The sequence below is a fragment of the Neofelis nebulosa genome, chromosome 5 (assembly GCF_028018385.1).
Source record: "Neofelis nebulosa isolate mNeoNeb1 chromosome 5, mNeoNeb1.pri, whole genome shotgun sequence".
In the NCBI taxonomy this organism is placed as follows: Eukaryota; Metazoa; Chordata; class Mammalia; order Carnivora; family Felidae; genus Neofelis; species Neofelis nebulosa.
The window spans coordinates 114,700,408-114,721,770 of record NC_080786.1 but is presented as its reverse complement, the minus strand read 5'-3'; positions in this window follow the sequence as shown (position 1 = coordinate 114,721,770).

The window sequence follows — 21,363 nt, the reverse complement described above, 5'->3', positions numbered from 1 at the left end:
AATTTTATAGAATTTCTGCTTTAGTGCCTTATTAAGCTATTTAGATATTTTAAGCTTCTATTTCTCTTCTTAATAGCACCAATTAAGAGAAGTGAATATAAATCATACTTCTTCATTGGTGTTCACATATAGATAGTACTTATTGAATGTATTGCCTGGAAATTAATGCTCCAAAGGGCTTTCTTTTGTCAACATCTGAACCACTGTGTATACACTTTAATTGGGTGTGTATCTAATAAATATAAAAAGTGAAACATTGAATGATGCTCTGGTTTTATGTTGTTTCCAGAAGATTAAACACACACACACACACAAATCACTACATTATAATTTAGTGTGTCTTTTCAAAAGAATAACTGCTCAAGGGCACCTGGGTAGCTCAGTTGGTTAAGCAGTGAACTCTTGATTTCAGCTCAGGTCCTGATTACATGGTTACTGAGATCAAGTCCTGCCTTGGGCTCTGTGCTAAAACCGGGATCCTGCTTGGAATTTTCTCTCTCTCCTCTCTCTGTCCCTACACAACTCACACTCTATCTCTCTCTCAAAAACAAATAAATAAATGGTTTTTTTTTAAAAAGAATAGCTTCTCAGTATTTCAAATAAAATTATGATGTAAAGACTTTTAAGTCGTCTAGTTTATGGTGAGCAAGAAGGAGCGAGAAGGAGCAAGAAGGATAAAGCCAATTATAGCTTTATCCTTGACACAGCATTTCCGGATTATCAAGCATCTTTAAAAAATACCACAATTACATTGGGCTGTAATGATTCTCAACTTCATAAATAATATCCCCAAATCCATGGATGTAATAAATGCCATAAAGACTTTAGAACCTTGTTTTCTTTACCTCAAGCAAATGTTATTTCCAATATATTTTTGAATTGAATAACTTTTTATTAATTGATAATAAATTATTTTTAAATAAGCAAAATGTAAGACTGTGAGATAGAATCATTGTTAACTCACTTGAAAATTCTAGGTATTCCTTTCTTTTCAGTGAAATTTTGACACTATTATATGACCCTGAAGTTTAAGCATTCTACTTTTTTGTGTGAATATATAGTTTCCTATTTAAAATTTTTTTTCAACGTTTTTTATTTATTTTTGGGACAGAGAGAGACAGAGCATGAACGGGGGAGGGGCAGAGAGAGAGGGAGACACAGAATCGGAAACAGGCTCCGAGCCATCCGCCCAGAGGCCGACGCGGGGCTCGAACTCACAGACCGCGAGATCGTGACCTGGCTGAAGTCGGACGCTTAACCGACTGCGCGTCCCAGGCGCCCCTATAGTTTCCTATTTAAACGTTAAGCAAAACACACAAAGTTCTATCACAAATAGTGATTTCTGTTTAAGTAGCATGTATTTGAAATGGAAGTTAGATGACAGGAGGAAACCATTTAACCATTTATCCATTCATTTGAAAATATTAATAGGATTCTTCTATGTGCTAACTACGATAGGCACATGGTTTCCATGGAGAGATGAAAAAGAGAAAGAGGAATTTCTCCCTTGAAATAGATATTGGATATATATAAATAAGTTACTCAGTATCATTCACATAGAACTGAGTGCCACCATTAAAAAGCAACATCTGAAAGTTTTTAATAATACAGATTTTTACTATGGTTTTCATTGAAAGAGTAGAGTTTACAGGGCTCATTACATATCAAATGTTCGTAAAAATCTTTTTTTTAATCTTTCTCTTTCCACTATTTCTAACTTATAGCAACTACTAAAATTTCTATTTCTCAGTTATACCAGTACAGTTCATTAATTGCCACATTGCTACAGATCAAAGCATTTCTTCCTCTTCTTTCTTGGTATATATATCCAAAACCTGAAAAATACTACCTGCCATGTTCAGCTCTCTGGAAAATATGTACTTCTTTCCATTCTACTGATTTTCTTGTGAGAATGAGACACCTCTACCATCATAATATCCTCATTACTCACAAGGTCTTGGAAATACTATTTTCATATAATAGAAATTTGGAGACATTTGATGAGGCAGTTGGCTTACTGAATGCTGATATGCTCTATACAACAAACACATGTTCCTGTGGCTTCCTATGTATGTTACTGGCCTCTGTTCCTTTATTGGCATTAATAAAAAGTCAACCCCACAATTTTATGTGCTCCTCTGTGAAGAAGAAACCAATTCTGATGCACTGCACCTACTCTGGCTTCCATATCCCCATCAGCAGGAGGAAGGTCAGAATGTCTGGATTCCATTTACTTTGAGTAAGGCTGCCATTGTTTGGCTCCATTTCTACAGCAGCAAAAGTGGAAAGAAACATAAGGGGTCTTCTTTTACCTGGTGAACTCTCCCCATTTCTCCCCCCACCAACAACCTTATATCCACCTCTCACTTTGGGCTCATGGAAACTTTTCTCTTTATGCCCATTAGTCTAGTCATTGCCCGCAAAGGGACCTGGTCCATACATACTCCCAATATCACTTCTCCCAAACTTCTTACCCTGTCACTTTGCCTCCTGTAACTCAACAGTCCTTTATGACAAGAATCACTTCCATTCTCATTTGATATTATCTTCACTCTCCTTCCTGTTTTGAAGCAAGAACTGGCTTTATGTTATAAACCCCAGGGACCCCAGAAAAATTATCTTTAAAGAGTGATCATCTTTGATTACATGTCAAATGCTGAACTCAATCATAATAATATTTAGTGATATCAAATACCTAATGTGGTGACCTTCTAATACTCTCACACTTCTCAGAAAACATTTAATACTAACAAAAACCCTGCGAAGTAAATCCCTGAAAGTGAAACTCTCTGAAAGCACTGTTTATTCTGAGTTTCTAATTACTCTCACTCACTTCTCTATTAAATCAATTCCAAGGCTGATTTTCCTTTTCTCCACAACACAGTGTTGACAAATATTCATCTCCAACTAGACCTTTCACTCTTGGATTTAATGAATATGCACAACTGATTATCTAGCACCCTTATGGACATCTCAAATCGCCAGAGCTAAAATTCTTATTCAACCTGCCTTCACATGACTATCGTATCTCAATAAATGGCAAGTTTAAACTTTCAGTTGCTCAGGGCAAAAATCCAGAAGTAATTTCTTTTTTTTTTTAATTTACAAAAAAATTTTTTTAATGTGTATTTTTGACAGAGAGAGAGAAAGAGCTTGAGCTGGGTAGGAGCAGAGAGAGAGAGGGAAATAGGAACCGACGCAGGCTCCAGGCTCTGAGCTGTCAGCACAGAGCCCTACGTGGGGCTCGAACTCACAGACTGCAAGATAATGACCTGAACTGAAGTCAGACGCTCAACTGACTGAGCCACCCAGGTGGCCCTTTTGTAAAAAAAATTTTTTTAATGTTTACTAATTCTTGTGACAGAGAGACAGAGCACAAGCAGGGGAGGGGCAGAGAGAGAGGGAGACACAGAATCTGAAGCAGGCTCCAGGCTCTGACCTGTGAGCACAGAGCACGATGCAGAGCTCGAACTCACAAATCTTGAGATCATGGCCTGAGCTGAAGTCAGATGCTTAACTGACTGAGTCACCCAGGTGCCCCCAGAAGTAATTTCTGATTCTTTTCTTTCTCTTACAGCTTTTACCCAAGTCATTAGCCTACGCTTTTAGTATCATCTTCCAAATATATACAGATCGTGACCGGTTCTTATCACTTCTAAACTATCACACTAGTCTATATAAAGTCACCATAAAGTTATCTCAACTAGTACACTTTCAGGAATGAAAAAACTGAGAATAATCCACCAGAAAAAACAGGAATAAACTGGGACTTTTCTATCAAAGAAAGTCACTGTGGTCAAAGGCTGTCACCCTAAGCCAGAGCCACAATCAAATTCTAGCCTATACAGTTGCAACAGCTTCCTAACTGATATCTCTGCTACCTCTACATTTATTATTTATTTTAGTGTTTATTTATTTTTGAGAGAGAGAGAGAGAGTGAGAGACAGAGTGCAAGCAGGGGAGGGGCAGAGAGAGAGGGAGACAGAATCCGTAGCAGAGTCCAGGCTCTGAGCTGTCAGCATAGAGCCTGATGCAGGGCTCAAACTCACGAACCAAGAGATCATGACCTGAACTGAACTCGGATCCTTAACCGACTGAGCCACCCCAGGTGTCCCGCTCCCTGTACATTTAATTAGCACCCTGCACTTAAAATGTAAGCCAGTCCCATCTCTCCTCTTCTCAATACCACTTAAGAGTTTCCCATCTCTATTAGACTTAAATTCAAAATTCATCAATTGCCTAAAGGCTCAGATGATCTAGCCACCACCACCCTTCCACTACCTCTGTTAAAGAGGTCATTTTCTTTGCTTATTTTATACTGCTGTAGCCATACTTTCACCTAACTAATGATAGAAAATGCCAGGTCATTGCACTTGCTGTTCTCTCTGCTTGAAATGCTTTCTCCAGATATTCCTTGGCTTTCTCCTTCACTTGTATACATTCTCTGCATAAATGTTATCTCAACACAAATTATTTAAAAAAGCATCCCCAAAGTCCCTGTCTCTGATTTATGTTTTCCATAACACTTAACACCATCTGATATATTATTAATATATACTTCATTATTTTTTGTTAGTATCCCCCTCCACTATTATGTAACTTCTATGAGAGTGGGCATTACCATCTTTTTTTTTTTTTTTTAATAATGTATTTCCAAAACTCAGAAGAGGTCCTGGTAAATATTAGGGATTTGGTAAATATTTTTTAAATAATTGAATAGATAAATGAGTCTCAGTAGAAATTTGATCCAAGAAAAATGGAAAGGATTTCTTCAAATAATTCCATATTCAATGTCTGATATTCATTAAGTCAGATGTATCCCTTATAAATTCCTAGAGCCTATACCTAAATTCTTCTCAAGAAAGCACATAGCCAATAAAAATGAAAGTTGCTATTTCTGCTTTCATGTAGAAAAGGTTAACTCATTTTGATAGTCTAGACAAATCTTTTTTCTAAAAGAATTACAAATTATGTTTTTAACTTTAAGTGTTTATTTTTCAAAAAGAGAGAGAGAAAGAGCATGAGACGGGGGGGGGGGGGTGGTGCGGGGGGCGGGCAGAGAGAGATGGAGACACAGAATCCAAAGCAGGCTCCAGGCTCTGAGCAGTCAGCACAGAGCCTGACACAGGGCTCCAACTCACAAACTGTGAGATCATGACATGAGCCAAAGTCTGACACTTAACTGACTGAGCCACCCAGGGTTACAAATTATTTATGGAAATAATCTGCTCTCAAGGAGGTAGAGCATAACTCTACATTTTTCATGTGGGCTGTGCCTAGTAACTTCCTTCCAAAGAGTACAGTATGGGAATGGGGAAAAAAGTGTAATTTTACACTGGAGAAACTTGACACCCTCAGCCAAGTGATCAAGATTAACATCAAGAATATTAGACAATTTAATAGAATGTACCCTTAATATGATTAAAATGTTATTTTATGATGTGTCTTTTTTTGAAAAACCCATCGTTTTAGTCTAATCATGAGAAAAACATCAGATAAATGCCAGGTGAGAGACATTCCACAAAATACCTGACCAGTATACCTCAAAATTGTCAGGGTCATCAAAAACCAGGAAACTGTTATAGTCAGAAGGAATCTAAGGATACATTAGAACTAAATGTAATGTAGGATCCTGGATGGGATCCTGGAACAGAAAAAGAACATTAGGAAAAACAAAGGAAATCTGAGAAAAGGATGAACTTTGGTTCCTTATTAAATATTATTAAATAATAAGGTATAAATATTAGTTCATTAATTGTGATAAATATACTAAACTAATGCAAGATGTTAATAAAAGAGAAAATTGAGTGGGAAGTATAAGAGAGCTCTTGGTACTATCTTTGCAACTTTTATGTAAATCTGCAACTGTTCTGAAAGAAAATGTATATTAAAAAGTATAATAAATTATAATTGTTATGTATTAATGTGGTCATTCTTTAAAAAGTTATCTACTCCAAACTTGATACTTATCCAAAGCTCACACAATGATTTAGAGCAGTGGCTTTCCAACAGAACTTTCAGAGATGATAGAAATGTCCTAACTCTGCACTATCCAATATGGTGGCCAGTAGCCAGAGATGACTATTAAGCATTTGAAAGATGCCTAATATGACTGAGAAACTTAATTTTTAATTGTGTTTAATTTTTATTGTGTTTTTATTGTGTTTTATTGTGTTTAATTGTGTTTAATATGAAAGTAAATTATCCTAAATATGTAGCTATTACATTTTAAATGGTGCAGATAAAATGAATTATATATTGGTCACAGAGGTTTTGAAGTTAGTATGATTTATTAGTTCTAGTGTGACTTTTGTTGTTGTTTTGATTGTTCTACCTTACAGTAATAAGGGCTTATTTTCCTTAAAATACATGAGCAAATCACAGATGCATATCTGCCTTAAATCATTATACAAAAATAGCCTAACACAGAAAACAATATCACTTACTTCTGAACTGGTGTAAAAGTGATGATTAAAACTGTGAAAATGAGTCTATGTTCTACAGTTTTACATACCTGATCGATATAAAGTTGACAAGAAAAATAGATAAATATAAAACTGTGCTTTCAGTTATAAAAAGGAAAAATCAAGGATCGAACTTATTAATACATGTATAGAAGTCATTTAGTAACTTCAGCTCTCAATAGGTACATGCAACAGTTCAAAAAGATCAGGGGTAAGTAAAGTGATTGCTTGCTGAAAGCAGTTTCAAATTATAAAAAAGACATACCTGAAGTTATAGAGACCGTATCTTTATTAGGGGGTGGAGAGAGGCAGAAATGGAAAGACAAAACTTTTCTAAAATCTATAACCCTGCAAGATATTCTAAAGCCAATAAATACTACAAGGGTGAAATGCCAGGAGTACACGATAAAATTATTTCCATTAGAAACACAGGCAGTGCTTCCAATAGTGAAGATTTTTATCGTATTTTAATTGAGGGTGATTTGTTTAAAAAGTTAGCAGCATTTTCCTGGATATGACAAATTTTAGAAGAGTGATCATTCTTTTTATCTGCCTTCCAGTGCATACTTAAAATTTTAGTAGCCCGTCCTGGAAAAGAGATAAAATCCAATGGTGCATTCTGTGGTTGCATCTACATTGAGCAAAGGTTACTATTATAGTCAAACAAAAGTCTAGTCATCACTTCTTTTTCTATGGAATTTGAATAAACGAGCCCTGAAGAATAGTTCTTGAGTGAATGTTATTAAAGATTAGTTTTCTAGGGATTTTTTTTTATTGCAAGATCTCTCTAGTGTTTGCTCTTCTGACATCTTTCCCTGCCTGAAATTTTGAAGAAAAACTAATATATTCTCAGTTCAGAATATCATAACTTTCTAACCCTCTCCTGTGGTTAAAACATATTATTCACTTAAGGTCAGCATTATGAACATAATCGAAAATACGAGAACTGGGAACAATGATGTGAACCAAGTATAAAATATATCAAAAGCAAGAATAGGCATATTTATCTCCTAGGAAAATCAGTTTTTATTAAAGATTATCTGCAGAGACACTAGTATCTTTTTTCTTCTATTGAGAAATCAGTATTTTTTTCACTATTAGTTTTTCATTACTAATTTTGTTCATTGTTTGTGTATGTCCTACCATTTAGAACAAGTAATTGTTGGGTATTTTTGTCTTGGAATATGGAATAAACCTAATTTCAATAAATTAATGTTTTTATCATTAGTTTCAATTAAATGGATATTTATATTTATAGAAGAATCATTTTTAAAATTGTTACAATTATTATTTCAATTTACCAGTCTTTAAATAATAAGTAAAGTGCAAGCATAATTTAAGCACACATTTTGCTTATTATTATTAATTTTTCAATCAGGATCTAGCATAAATCAATCTCAATGTGCAACTATTAAGCCAATAAAGGTTAAACATGATGTAATTCAAATTAAAGCATTCCAGGATGACAGAGTAAAAATGAAGCTAAATACCGTAATTATGTTTTCTTCTCCACTAATTTAAATTGACATTTAATGTGACTAATCATAAAAGTAAAATGTCAATAATAGCAACATTAAAATTAAAAGAAATAAGCAACAAGCAATTTATTTCATTCAAAGGTAAAAACTGAATTTATTACACCACTTTGCCATCACTTACAAAATCAAAATAACACTATTCTGTGGCAAAGGAACTGACTCAAAATTGAACAAATTACATCTACTCCATAGTTCATAGACTACAACTTTCATCCCTCTAAATGAGGATACCTTAAAAGAGTTTGCTAGAATTACCTCCACAGATTTCCAAGGAAATTTAATACAGGAGATAATAAAATATTTTAAAACCAGCAGAGATACTGACCAAACAGAAGGAAGACAAGCCATAGAGATAGAATAGAGATGCGTGCCATTAATTCTTTCATTGATGTACAACGGGGCAGTTCTACAATAGGGGTAACATGGCTTGGGGTTAATACTGAAAGAGTTCGATATTTGAGCAATCATTTGGCTACACAAGTGTAAGCCATCCAAGTGTAAGTTCTGTCTCTAACACAACCCTGCTTTGGCGATGTGCCTACTCCGTAACCCAAGTCTATTAAATGATTCTATCACAGGGGTTGGCCACAGATGTCAAAGGACCTGAGCACTGGCAGCAGAAACATTCAAAGTTGTGTATCTCTTAGGCTCATGGGTTCCATGGGCAAGATATGTTTGTTTGTTTCTTTGTTTGTTTTAATTGTCCTTTCTCAATTTCCTTTAGGACAGTGGCTTGTACTGACTTTTTTTTTTTTAAGTTGTTATATTTCTACATCATTTTCCATATGAATGCTCCAAAACTCAAAAACTTCAATGAAGTATTGAGTTGCTTTTATCTGCTATTATAGCAATCTGACTGCCTCAGTGTTTTGAGTCCATCCACACCACTGTTACCCAGAATTTTAATGTCTTACCTGGACTTTGTATACTTTACAACTTCTTTTCCACTTCTATTCCCTTCCAAGGGTTTAGTGATAAACAGTATTTTATGAAGTGTAATCATATTATATATCAATAGCATTTTGCTAAAGGATAATACATTGTATATTTTTGTTATACCTGCTTATCATTTGCCTTTCCACTTAGAATGTAAGCTCATTGAGCCACACACTTCACTTTGATCCCCATTCACTTAGAATAATATTTGACAAATAGACATCTAATAGTATTCATAATGAATGATTGAAAAAAAAGAACTCCAAAAAATCAACCTACAAAATGGCTTCCATGACAGCAATTTACTCAAACTGTATTCTCAAAGATAAATAATAATCTACACACACACACACACACACACACACACACACACACACACACATATATATATATGCATATATGTATATAATCTATAGGTGTGTGCCTGTATTTATATAAAACAGATAATCAACCATCAAAAAAACAGAAAAAAAACTGCACTTGCTCCTCAGTCCACTTCATGTCTCCAACCACATCTTCATCTCCTTCCCTTATTATCCCTTATTCCTATTAACATCTGTTTGCTTCTGTAACACAAATTCATCCTCTCTTTCTCTCTCTTCCTCTGCCTCTCTCCTCTCCTCCTTTCCTCTTTTCATCCTTTGGTAACTTTTTGACTCTGGGAACTTTGTAATAGTTTCTTTTCCTTTGTTGACATCAAGTTGCAAATGTTCTGCTAAACTCTATCATTGTGCTTCATTTACTTGCCTTGACTATTATGGTCATTACTCTAAGCTCCCAGATTGAACTATGTCTTGAACTGATTGATGATCATTTCAATGACTTACTAGACTTATCAACCCAAACACACTGCATTTAATTTATTGTTATTGAGAAATACAAGGCAAAATGCAACTTCAGAAATCTGAGCCAATATCAATTTCAAAGAGATAAAAAAAAAAGAATACATAAATGAACGTTATTATAGAAAACAAAATATATAAAATAAAATATATAGGCTACACACTAAAAAATACATGATTAAAAAGAGAATTATAAAATAGTAACTAACAATGAATTAAGAAATGCAGTGACATAAAAGAGATGAAAAAATAGATGAGAAGAAACTGTAGAAAATAGGCATATGACTAACAGAATTTTCAGAAGGAAAGAAAAAAGAGTAAATAAAGGAAAACAAATGTTGAAGAAACAACAACCGAATTTTCCAGAATTGAAAATTCTGGATTTAAATTGATTTATATCATTGGATTGATGCATAATACCAGATTAAAAAAAAGCATTGATGTTCAAATTAGGATTTTAAAAACCCACTTTAGCCTGAAAGTTGGATATATTTATGACAATAGACTTTTTCTTTAATAAGAAAAATAAAAGAACATTTCAAATTCAATGCCACTAGTAGCCAAATTCTTCATAGTATTATGAAGCATTATGTATCTAATTAACAATTAGATTCAGTTAGTCTCTCAGAGAAGCAACTATATACATGGTTAAGGTGTCTACTTCTAGTGCCAACAGAAGGGATTCACATCCCTGCTTCACCATTTGCCAACTGGGTAACCATGAGAATATAATTTAAACTCTCACAGCTTCAGCTGTATCAATTATGAAATGGGGTTATTCATAATATCTGCATTAATAGAGTTATTAGGTAGATAAAATTATATATGTGGCAAAATGTCATGAGAAAAAGAGATCCATAAAAAGTATTAACAACTCTTATTTTAAAATTATTTTCAATTTTATCTATAAAAAATAAAGTAAATCTTTCATTAACTTTTAGTAACTCATGAATCATACGTGAAGTAGAATATTTATAATTTTAAAAAATTATAATTAGAATAACTATATGATGTGTCATCCAATAATAAGTATATAATTTATTCAGATCAGGACATTCTAAGACTAAAGGGGGAGGTTATAAATGATTATACCAGAATTACCATGGTATAATTCTATACTTTCCAAAGAAAAGAACTTGTATAATCACTTTATCCACAATTAAGTTGGTTTTCAGTCATAAATTTTATTTTATTTTTTTAATTAATTTATTTATTTGTTTATTTTTTAATATATGAAATTTACTGTCAAATTGGTTTCCATACAACACCCAGTGCTCATCCCAAAAGGTGCCCTCCTCAATACCCATCACCCACCCTGCCCTCCCTCCCACCCCCCATCAACCCTCTGCTAGGAATTTATCCAAGGGATACAGGAGTACTGATGCATAGGGGCACTTGTACCCCAATGTTTATAGCAGCACTCTCAACAATAGCCAAATTATGGAAAGAGCCTAAATGTCCATCAACTGATGAATGGATAAAGAAATTGTGGTTTATATACACAATGGAATACTACGTGGCAATGAGAAAAAATGAAATATGGCCTTTTGTAGCAACGTGGATGGAACTGGAGAGTGTGATGCTAAGTGAAATAAGCCATACAGAGAAAGACAGATACCATATGGTTTCACTCTTATGTGGATCCTGAGAAACGTATCAGTCATAAATTTTACATAGCTAAACTGAATCTTGTAATCACATGGAAATTGGTACCTCTCATAGATGAGCATACCCCATTGATGCCTTATCTAAATCTGCCACTAAATTGAATTCATTGAAGAGATAACAATTTAAATTCTGTTCACATTCTAAAATTACAATGCTATGTCTGCCTAATTCCAGTCCTGCTAAAATTATAGAATTATTTAACTCAATAAAGACACTTTTCACAAATTCACATTGTATTCTTAATACTTTAAGAACCATAGTGTGGTTTATATACACAATGGAGTACTACGTGGCAATGAGAAAGAATGAAATATGGTCCTTTGTAGCAACATGGATGGAACTGGAGAGTGTGATGCTAAGTGAAATAAGCCATACAGAGAAAGACAGATACCATATGGTTTCACTCTTATGTGGATCCTGAGAAACTTAACAGAAACCCATGGGGGAGGGGAAGGAAAAAAAAAAAAAAGAGGTTAGAGTGGGAGAGAGCCAAAGCATAAGACACTCTTAAAAACTGAGAACAAACTGAGGGTTGATGCGGGGTGGGAGGGAGGGGAGGGTGGGGGATGGGTATTGAGGAGGGCACCTTTTGGGATGAGCACTGGGTGTTGTATGGAAACCAATTTGACAATAAACTTCATATATTGAAAAAAAAAAAAGAACCATTCTATTATCTTAGACTCATTCCTTGTTTAGTGCTAATCTACAAGCAATATCAGATGCAACGGAGAGTGAATTGAACAATTTCTTGAAAAAAAAGTTACCATACAATTGGAATGAAACAACACAAAATATTTTTCACTAATCACTGAGAATGTGCTTTTTTTACTCTAACTCTTCAAATTTGAAATCCTAAATAAAATTGATATTTCAAGCTGATATATTTTTAAAGTAATTTTGGACAGTAAATTAACTTTTGTATAAATTCTACTTCCCTAGAATAGAGATACATCATTTATTTAAAAAAAAAAAACTCAATGAAATAAAATCGAACAATGTATTTTGTTCATTAAACAATGAAATAAAGATTTGTAAATTTTGACAGGAAAAAATCAATGAGAAACTTTAATTACCTATGCAAAAATATAACTTTGGTCCTAGGTAATTTTTGACTTTTACAATGATCAAGTTAATTAGATTGCCTTTTCTTTTCTTTGTAATTAACAAAGTACAGTCATAGTGAATGCATTTTATAAAAATTATCTGTGCTTAAATAATTCATGAGTGTTTAAATAATCAAAAAAATTGAGGGGTGCCTGGGAGGCTCAGTTGGTTAAGCATCTGACTCTTGGTTTCAGCTCTGTTCATAATCTCACAGTTCATGAGTTTGAGACCTGCATCAGGCTCTGTGCTGACAACATGGAGCCTGCTTGGGATTTCTATCTCCCTCTCTGCCCCTCCCTGGCTTGCTGGCTCTCTCCCTCTCTCTCTCTCAAAACAAAAAAAAAAAAACAAACAAACAAACAAAAAATATATATATATATATATACACACACACATACACACACACACACATATATATATATATAATAATTTTAAAAAATTGAAACAGGAAATTTATTCAATAAATATATATTTATAAGATTCTAACACTAAAAGGAGCTACAATATGATTCATGCCTCTCTTCTATAGGGAAGCAAACAAGACCATAAGAAACATGATAAACAGAATCATCTGTCCATGGAGAAGTGTCTCAGAATGAACTCATACCACAGTAAAAATTTTTAAATATGTGTATTGAAAAGACAACTCTGCTCTCTCTGGCTGTTGGAAAATAGTAACACTAAAATATAGTAAATGGTTATTAATCTCTAAGCATGTCAACCATAAAAATTTATATATGTGAACTGAGAATAAGAGGTGTGAAAGAAGAGGAGTAGGTAAAATGGGTCTCTTTAGAGCAAAGGCTATCATTCTGAAAGTCCCTGGTTTTGAGAATAAAGTCTTCATGCCCAGTTAGTGACTAAGGAGTAGAACGTAAAAGGAGCCCCCGTGGATTCCTCAAACAATGTTGGGCTGCATATGATAACTTGAGTTGAAAATTAACCTCTATTTTGCAAAACTTATATTATGCCCTTTGTGATGATCAGCAGAAGTTAATGGTTTGGGTTGCACTTTGTAATAGATAGCTCTTTCTTGTCATCAGTATTAGAGTCAGAGTTAGAGATGGGTGGGTCAACCATAGCTAGGGTTCCATTTGAAATAAAGAGAATTTTAAAACTAAGGAGGTGGATGGAAGAAACAGAAATCTCTGAGGGACAATCTTGATGTGGTATGGCAGAGACCTGGCACATGCTCATAAAATTCATTCTCGTCTTTCTGGACACAGGTAGATTTGTATTTCTCACCTTCTTTTGCAACTAAATGTGTCCAAAGCTAAGTTCGAGCCAATAGAGTATGAGTGGAAGTGGGAAATAACTTTGGGGTCAGACCATAAAATACTTAGATATACAATACCGCATCCTCTACATTTCCAGCATCTTTATACAGATGAACAGAGTGACATTGAGTCCATATGCTAAAAATGGTAGAACTATAAGATGGAATTGACTTGAGTCCCTGTCTCATGACTTGGGCGAGGAAAGCCACATGCCAAACAAGAACTCTCATTAGGGGCTTTACAAGAATGACAAATTAATATTTATGGTGTTGAACACATTATTTTTGCTCAGGTTTATTTACTACTACAACAGTGGCCACCTGCCTAATATAAAACTTGTTTGTGAAAGTGGAGTGCTTCAATTGATTTTACTTGCTCCCCTTCGTCTTTGAAAATAGGTTATTGGATTTGACCATTATGCAGTCATAAAAAAGAGCTCAGGAACTGAGTATTGGTATTGGGTGCAGGGTTTGTTTTTTTTTTTTTTTTTTTTCCAAAAAGTTCTGTAGTCTGGAAATATAACTAAGAATTTAGCCACACAGGAAGGCAGGGATGATGGAAAACCTTGTTTTGTCTTTGTTCTTAGAATAAGGATGGCTTGAAAGCATTTATAAACCATGGAAATAAAAAAACACAGAGGAAAAAAGTTATGTTATATGAGAAGGAATGATAGAATTAATGAAACAATGAGTAGTATAATGCAAAACTGGTAAATTTGACATGGTGGGAGAAATGTTAGATGTGTAAAAGATGAAAGGAAATAAAGAAGATCAGACATACACACACATATAGACATACAAATACATATGCATATATACACATACAATGTAGGATGAAAGCTACAATGAAGGCTGAGAGTTAGATTCTTGTAGATATATGATGCTTGAGGAAAATACACTAAAGAGCTAAAAAAGAGCAGAATAGGAAAAGCTCAACATATACAATGGGCTACACAAAACTGCAAAACAACTTTGCAATGGACATTTTTGAGTTAAAAAAATGTAACTAATAAGCTATCATGGTTTTGTTTTTAAAATAAATTTATACTCTAGTGTATATTATTAGTCTTCTGCCAAATACAACATGCATTGTATCATCAGACAAGCAAAATAGCAGTCAAAAAAGGCAGATTATATTAGCCTAGATTTTATGTCAAATGTACTTCAATGTATTCTAATTCTTTGAAAATTCATAATGCATATATGGATTACACTATAGCTCTCAGTTAACCAAAATAATTCCAATTTACTATTCTGTGTGAACAAGAGTTTACTATGCATTAAAATGCATAACTAATCTGATTCAATGGCCTATGAAAATGTCAATTATTTTCAGAACAAGCTTGAGGAATGTAGAATCGCCTCAAGGACTTTATAATTGTAGACATATTCTGGAAAATGTACTTGTAAATTCCTAGTTTAAAATTGCTCATGTTTTAAGATTCAGACTGATTCACCTAGAGAGTAAGAATGAGTAGTTAGTTTTTAAGAACCAGATCAAATACTTTAATACTTGTAATATACCTTAAAGGCAAATATTATCATCATAATGCTCATAAACTCACAACATATTTTTTTTATTTCCTATAATTTCCTTTCCTATAGAATTATTTTGGAAATAGAATTTTTCTTATACATAACCTCTGTAGTCATGGCATTAGTCATTGTATATGCCCTTAGTAAAATATTTTAAAATTATCCAATAAATCTTTTCTCAAATGTGTTACTGACCTTCTAAATCTCTCAAAATAATCTAGAAAATCAATTACTTCACAATTTAAAATACATATATAGAATAGCATATAGAATTTGTCAAACAGATTACTTTTTATCACATATATTCTTATTTTAGAACTATGAAATTGTGATTCCTTTCCAGTTAGTTTAGTCTAACTTCCAGGAAAATTGCAAATTTTCCCTTGGTTATCTCTGAGCCATAAGACCTATTACTCTAAAAATGAAGTTGTAAAGATATTGAATTTAAATGCCAATTCTTTTAATATGGGTAAGGTTTTTGGGTATTGGGATATTCCTCTGGTTGTGACTACATATTGAAGAATGTTTTGAAAGGGAACATTTGAGCAACAGTATTTCAGCAACGGAATGTGTTCCCCTAGAGAAATATGTCAGGAACATGCTTCTTCCAAACTGTTCTCTTTGATTATATGGAAGAGAGTTTTCCCCACCAAAATATTGGCTTTCTATAATCTAAACAATTAGAGAGGTCTACCTTTCTCCTCAAAAGAATAGTACAAATGCTTGAAAAGAACAAGTGTGGGGCACCTGGTTGGCTCAGTTGGTTAAGTGTTCGAATCTCGATTTCAGCTCAGGTCATTATCTCACGGTTCATGAGATTGAGCCTTACGTCCAGCTCTGCGCAGACAGCACAAAGCTTGCTTGGGATTCTCTCTCTCCCTCTCTCTCTGCCCTTTTCCCACTCACACTCTCTCTCTCAAAATAAATAAACATTGGGGGAAAAATGTGTGAATTTGAATTAGGTAACTCAAGAACACGCCTCAGCAGTTGTCCTGCCCAAACTTCCCAAAGTCCCATAGCACTCTATTAATTGCATAAACACAGTTGTCTTCTCTTCATACTAAACAATGAAGAGACTACTGGGGTATAGCCTAAACATTCGAACAGAAACAACTTTTAAGCTAATATGGCAGAGATTAGGACACTAGGGATTTTTAATGGTAAAACACAGAACTCTGATTCAATATGGCTACAACATTCTCCTATCTGGCATAGACCAGGCGGATGGAACACTTCCTTACAGAATCTTATATCACTGTGTGCACATTTTATATCCACTTAAAAAATCATATAAATCTAACCTGAAAAGCCCTATGTATTATCATAAATACATAAAGTATAATATTATTAACAGTTATTAGGTTCTAAAATCAGCAGACATAAATCCTGTTTCTGGTTTTTGATAATAATGTAACTTATCTTTAGTTTCCTTACTAGTAAGTTGCAATACTCATATAAAATAATATATAAATTAATGTTTAACTTGTAGTAACTTGTATAATATGTAGTTGCAGATATTATAACAGTGTTTACATATTAGCCAGTTTATATTCTAATTTCTTCATTTCATGAAAATTAAATAGTAAATATTTATAACAATATGCAAATGTCTTTATTGTATAACCTAACCTTTAAGAAGTTAAGGACTTCCTCCTGTACTGTAACTTAATTTGCTCTAACTATAATTTGGTGTCTTAAAGGAGCTAAGCAGATGGCTAGAAAATGTTATGTGTCTGTTTATATGAAAACATCTTCCTTTTCAACAGTCCCCTACTTATTTTTACTTCATGGTTATCAGGCAAAATTTTTTAAATGCATCGTAAAACCTCTAACACATTTCATGCATTTTCTAAAACATGTTTTTTTTTAATTTGCTCAATTGAATATCTAGTATGCTTAAATCAAGGTCTACTTTTAAAAGAGAAGAGAAACATAAAGCATTTAGTTGGATAATTTAGTCCCAGAAAAATTTGACTGCAATATTTGATAATATAACCTATCTTTTTTCCATCATCTCTGTCCTCCATCATTCTCTTAGTGATATCCACATGTAACACACCCTTATGAAGACAACAATATCCAGTCTCAAGACAATTCTGTTTAAGCAGAATGCAAAAAGGAGCCTCATACACACCAACCTTGTGCTTTTTAATTTAAGTTCGCTCCCTAAATCTAAAGGCTAGTAGGTTAGCTTTGACTCCAATGCTTATGAGCAGCTATCACAATCAACCTCACACTGCCCTGTGGGTCTGACTCCAGCCATACCCAGTCTGTGCCTCATTCAGCGAGCTCTAGGCCCTAGTTTAGCTCCCAGTTACAGAACTCCACGCTCCCTTTATCACATCACTCATTCCTGTGAATTATAATTTTATACTGCTTGGTATTTCTTCCCAGTAGATCAATCACTCTCCAGATATAAGGCTAATGTACCTCAATTACTTCCCACTAAGCTTTCTCCCTCAATGCCTCAGTTTTGTCTTGATAACCTCACTTTTGCCCCTGGATCTGTTTTTAACAAATGGATCCATCAGAAATTACTTTCTCTCCACATTTTGCTCCCAGGGATGATAAGCTAGCCTTGCCTCAGCTGTGTCCTGCCTTATTTCAGATTGCCCATCCCAACTCCAGGGATGGCTCTTTCCCTCTGTGCCTTAGACTTCCTGCTCCATCTCCTCTCTTCTGCCCTAACACTGCTGGCTTTTCTCTTCATTATCTAATGTTGCTGATGACCCATCATAGCCGTGCCACCTTCTTTAGCTTTAGCTTTAAGAGAAATTCTGATTTGCAATTTATATCTGCATTTATTTTGATTTGTGCAGGTATTGCAAGTGAGTCTTTCCTTAACAGTTTAATTCTTCCCTGAAGAAGGTGTATTTGCATAAAACACCTACTCTAAAAAATTAAGTAATCCAATCTCATACACTTATGTAAAGGTAATACTCCCTTTAGCACAACTAGATTCATGGATATGAAACTAGGCAGTAACACAGACCCCCGTGATGAGAAGGATTCCATGCTTGGTTTAATGCTATGCTGTCACCATGTTGAAATTCTTAATAATTTCATCTTTAAACTTGGGTTTTGGAGTGAATTCCAATAGATGAATAGGCAATACACATCAGCAGAGAAGTTACCTGCAATATGCACATCCACTGTTCCTTGTCACCCTATTTCCATATAATATTTGAGGTCCCAGAGCACAGAATTCCACTGGAAACATGACATGTGAGACTTCAGTGAGACTCAGAGTGACTAAAAGATAAGCTTGTTTTGTCTATAACCCAGAGAGGCCACACTTTCCATCAGAACCAGAATTTGCTCCAAATACAGGAAAGCAATTGTATGTTAACGGTAAAAGAATCCTTTCTTATGTGTGTTAGTTATTTCTCTGTGTTAGTCAGCCACTTATGCTGACAATAATCACATGGTAATGAAGAGAAAGATAGGGCAACCCATAGTTCCTTTTCTTTTCAGTCCTTCCTCACTTACCAGTAAGCTGAAGGTAGATATTTTAAGTAAAATCTGCATATATCAGGAAGTGAAATGAAAACAGTTTTGTGCAGCATTTTCACTATTCTTGTAAAATGAAATATATAGGCATGTACAAGGTATCTTATACAAACTGTGCAATTTTAGGAATTCTGCATATGAGTTCAATTTCTAATATTTGCGTTTAAAACTAGACGTACACACTAGGGGTGACTGGGTGGCTCAGTCAGTTAAGTATCTGACTTCAGGTCAGGTAATGATCTCATGGCTCGTGAGTTTGAGCCCCGCATCTCTCTCTGTGCTGATAGCTCAGAGCCTGGAGCCTGCTTCAGATTCTATATCTCCCTCTCTTTCTGCCCCTCCCCTACTCACACTCTGCCTCTTTCTCTCTCTCTCTCTGTCTGAAAAATAAACATTAAAAAAAATTAAAATTAAACTCGCACACTATAAAGATCAATGGTAAAATCCATGGTAATAATTCATGTATATATGTAACATTTTATATATATTATATATACATAATATATATCACATATATCATATATATTATATTACAAATATATGTAGGGTTTTTTTATTTAGAAATTAAATAAAAGTACCAAGATAAGTTGAGAGAAAGACTATGGAAGGAATTATAAAGTTTCAAATTGTACCTTTAATAGAACTTTTTCCTTCTTTTTTTAATAAATGGCCCTGTGTTTTCATTTTGCACTGGATCTCTCAAATAATGCTATCAGCTCTGATCCTTAAAAAATGTATTTGAATGTGCTACGCAGTCTGTTGCCGATTAATCTTCTTGCATTTTTAGTGGTCACGATATATTGATTACAAGAGTAAGTTTATTTTATTTCTTCTCTGGGGATGTCCACAGTTGACAAAAATATACTTGTTGGTTTCTATCTTCTTTTTATTTTTATCCCCCTTCCTACTCCCCCAGTAGAGTACTGTATAAAGCTTAGCAGTGTTTCTGCTTGATCAATGCGATGTCTCCCTTTTCCAACAACATTTTCTATAGCAGGCTTTGTCCCCCTGGGACTTAAACACATTGATGCTTCCATTCTGCTATTTTTCTTCATTTAGTATCTCATCCTTAGAGAGCACAAGAGGATAAATAGATTGTTTATCCAGGTGTGGTATGACTGTTGTTACACATACAACATGCTGACTCTCTCTGTACCCTTCCTATAATCAGTGGGATAAAGTAAAAAATACCCTAATATATATTTCTCTGCTGTTTCTTCCCAAGTGTTTACTGCTATCTTTTCCTCTAGCTACATAAATAATCTCACAGATACCTATAGGTTTAGACTAAAAATTAGGTTCTAGAATGGACTTATCTAGTGGTCTTGACTTTACCTTCCTAATCTTGGGAAGATCCACACACTATAAGACTTATCTTAGCATACAACTTTTAAAATAAAATTAATTTTCCCCACTATTCACCATTTTAATTTCAGAATTTCACATGATAGTTGCTAGATCTTTTAAATGGTTTTTAAACATGCATTATCTGTATCTGCAGGTTATCTGTTACTGCATTTATTTTAGAATGGCATTTGAAACTGTTTAAAACTTAGCTTAACATACCTTATGGATACATAAAAAGAAAGAAAGAATATTAAATAGAAAATAAAATTTTCTGAAAACATTAGAAAACATTTTTTGGCTTATTACCCAAAAAATAAAATTAGCTCATGAAATTTGTGTATTTCTGAATTATATCAAATTTTCAGAGTGACCTCTAGAGTATCCAGTAGATAATGCAGTTAACCCTAAAGAGACATTAAATAAATGTATATAATGGTTTAAAATTTTAAAATTATATATATATATATATATATATATATATATATATATATATATAATCTCTTTTGAATGAAATAAAAGAGTGTAATTGTTGTTTCCTTGGGATGTATGCATTTTTTTTGCCAATAATTTTAACAGACAAATTTTCTATCACAGAATAAAAGACAGAGTAGTATGGCAGGGTTTAAGAACAGATTATAGATAGCCAGGCTGACTAGGCTACAATCCAAGCTCCACCACTTACAGTGCAGTAAGAATTAAGCAAATTATTGAATTCTATGTGCCTCAGCTTCCTCATCAGAAAACAGGATACTAGAACTGATCTCATACATACCTTACAAGAATTATCTGGGCTAATATTTGTGAAGTGCTTAGAATAATTACAGGCATATAATAATTGCTAGATATGTTTTGGTATGTAAAATTTAAGATTAATAGACTTAATGATATTTTCAAAAAAATTTTTTAATGTTCATTTTTGAGAGAGAGAGAGAGCGGGGAGGGGCATACAGAGAGGGAGACACAGAATCCAAAACAGTCTCTGAGCTGTCCACACAGACCCTGATGCAGGGCTCAAACTCGGAAACCACGAGATCATGACCAGAACCAAAGTCTGACGTTTAACCGACTGAGCCACGCAGGAGCCTCTACTTTATGATATTAATACTACTTTTTTATGCCTAAGTATATCATAAACAAGTGAA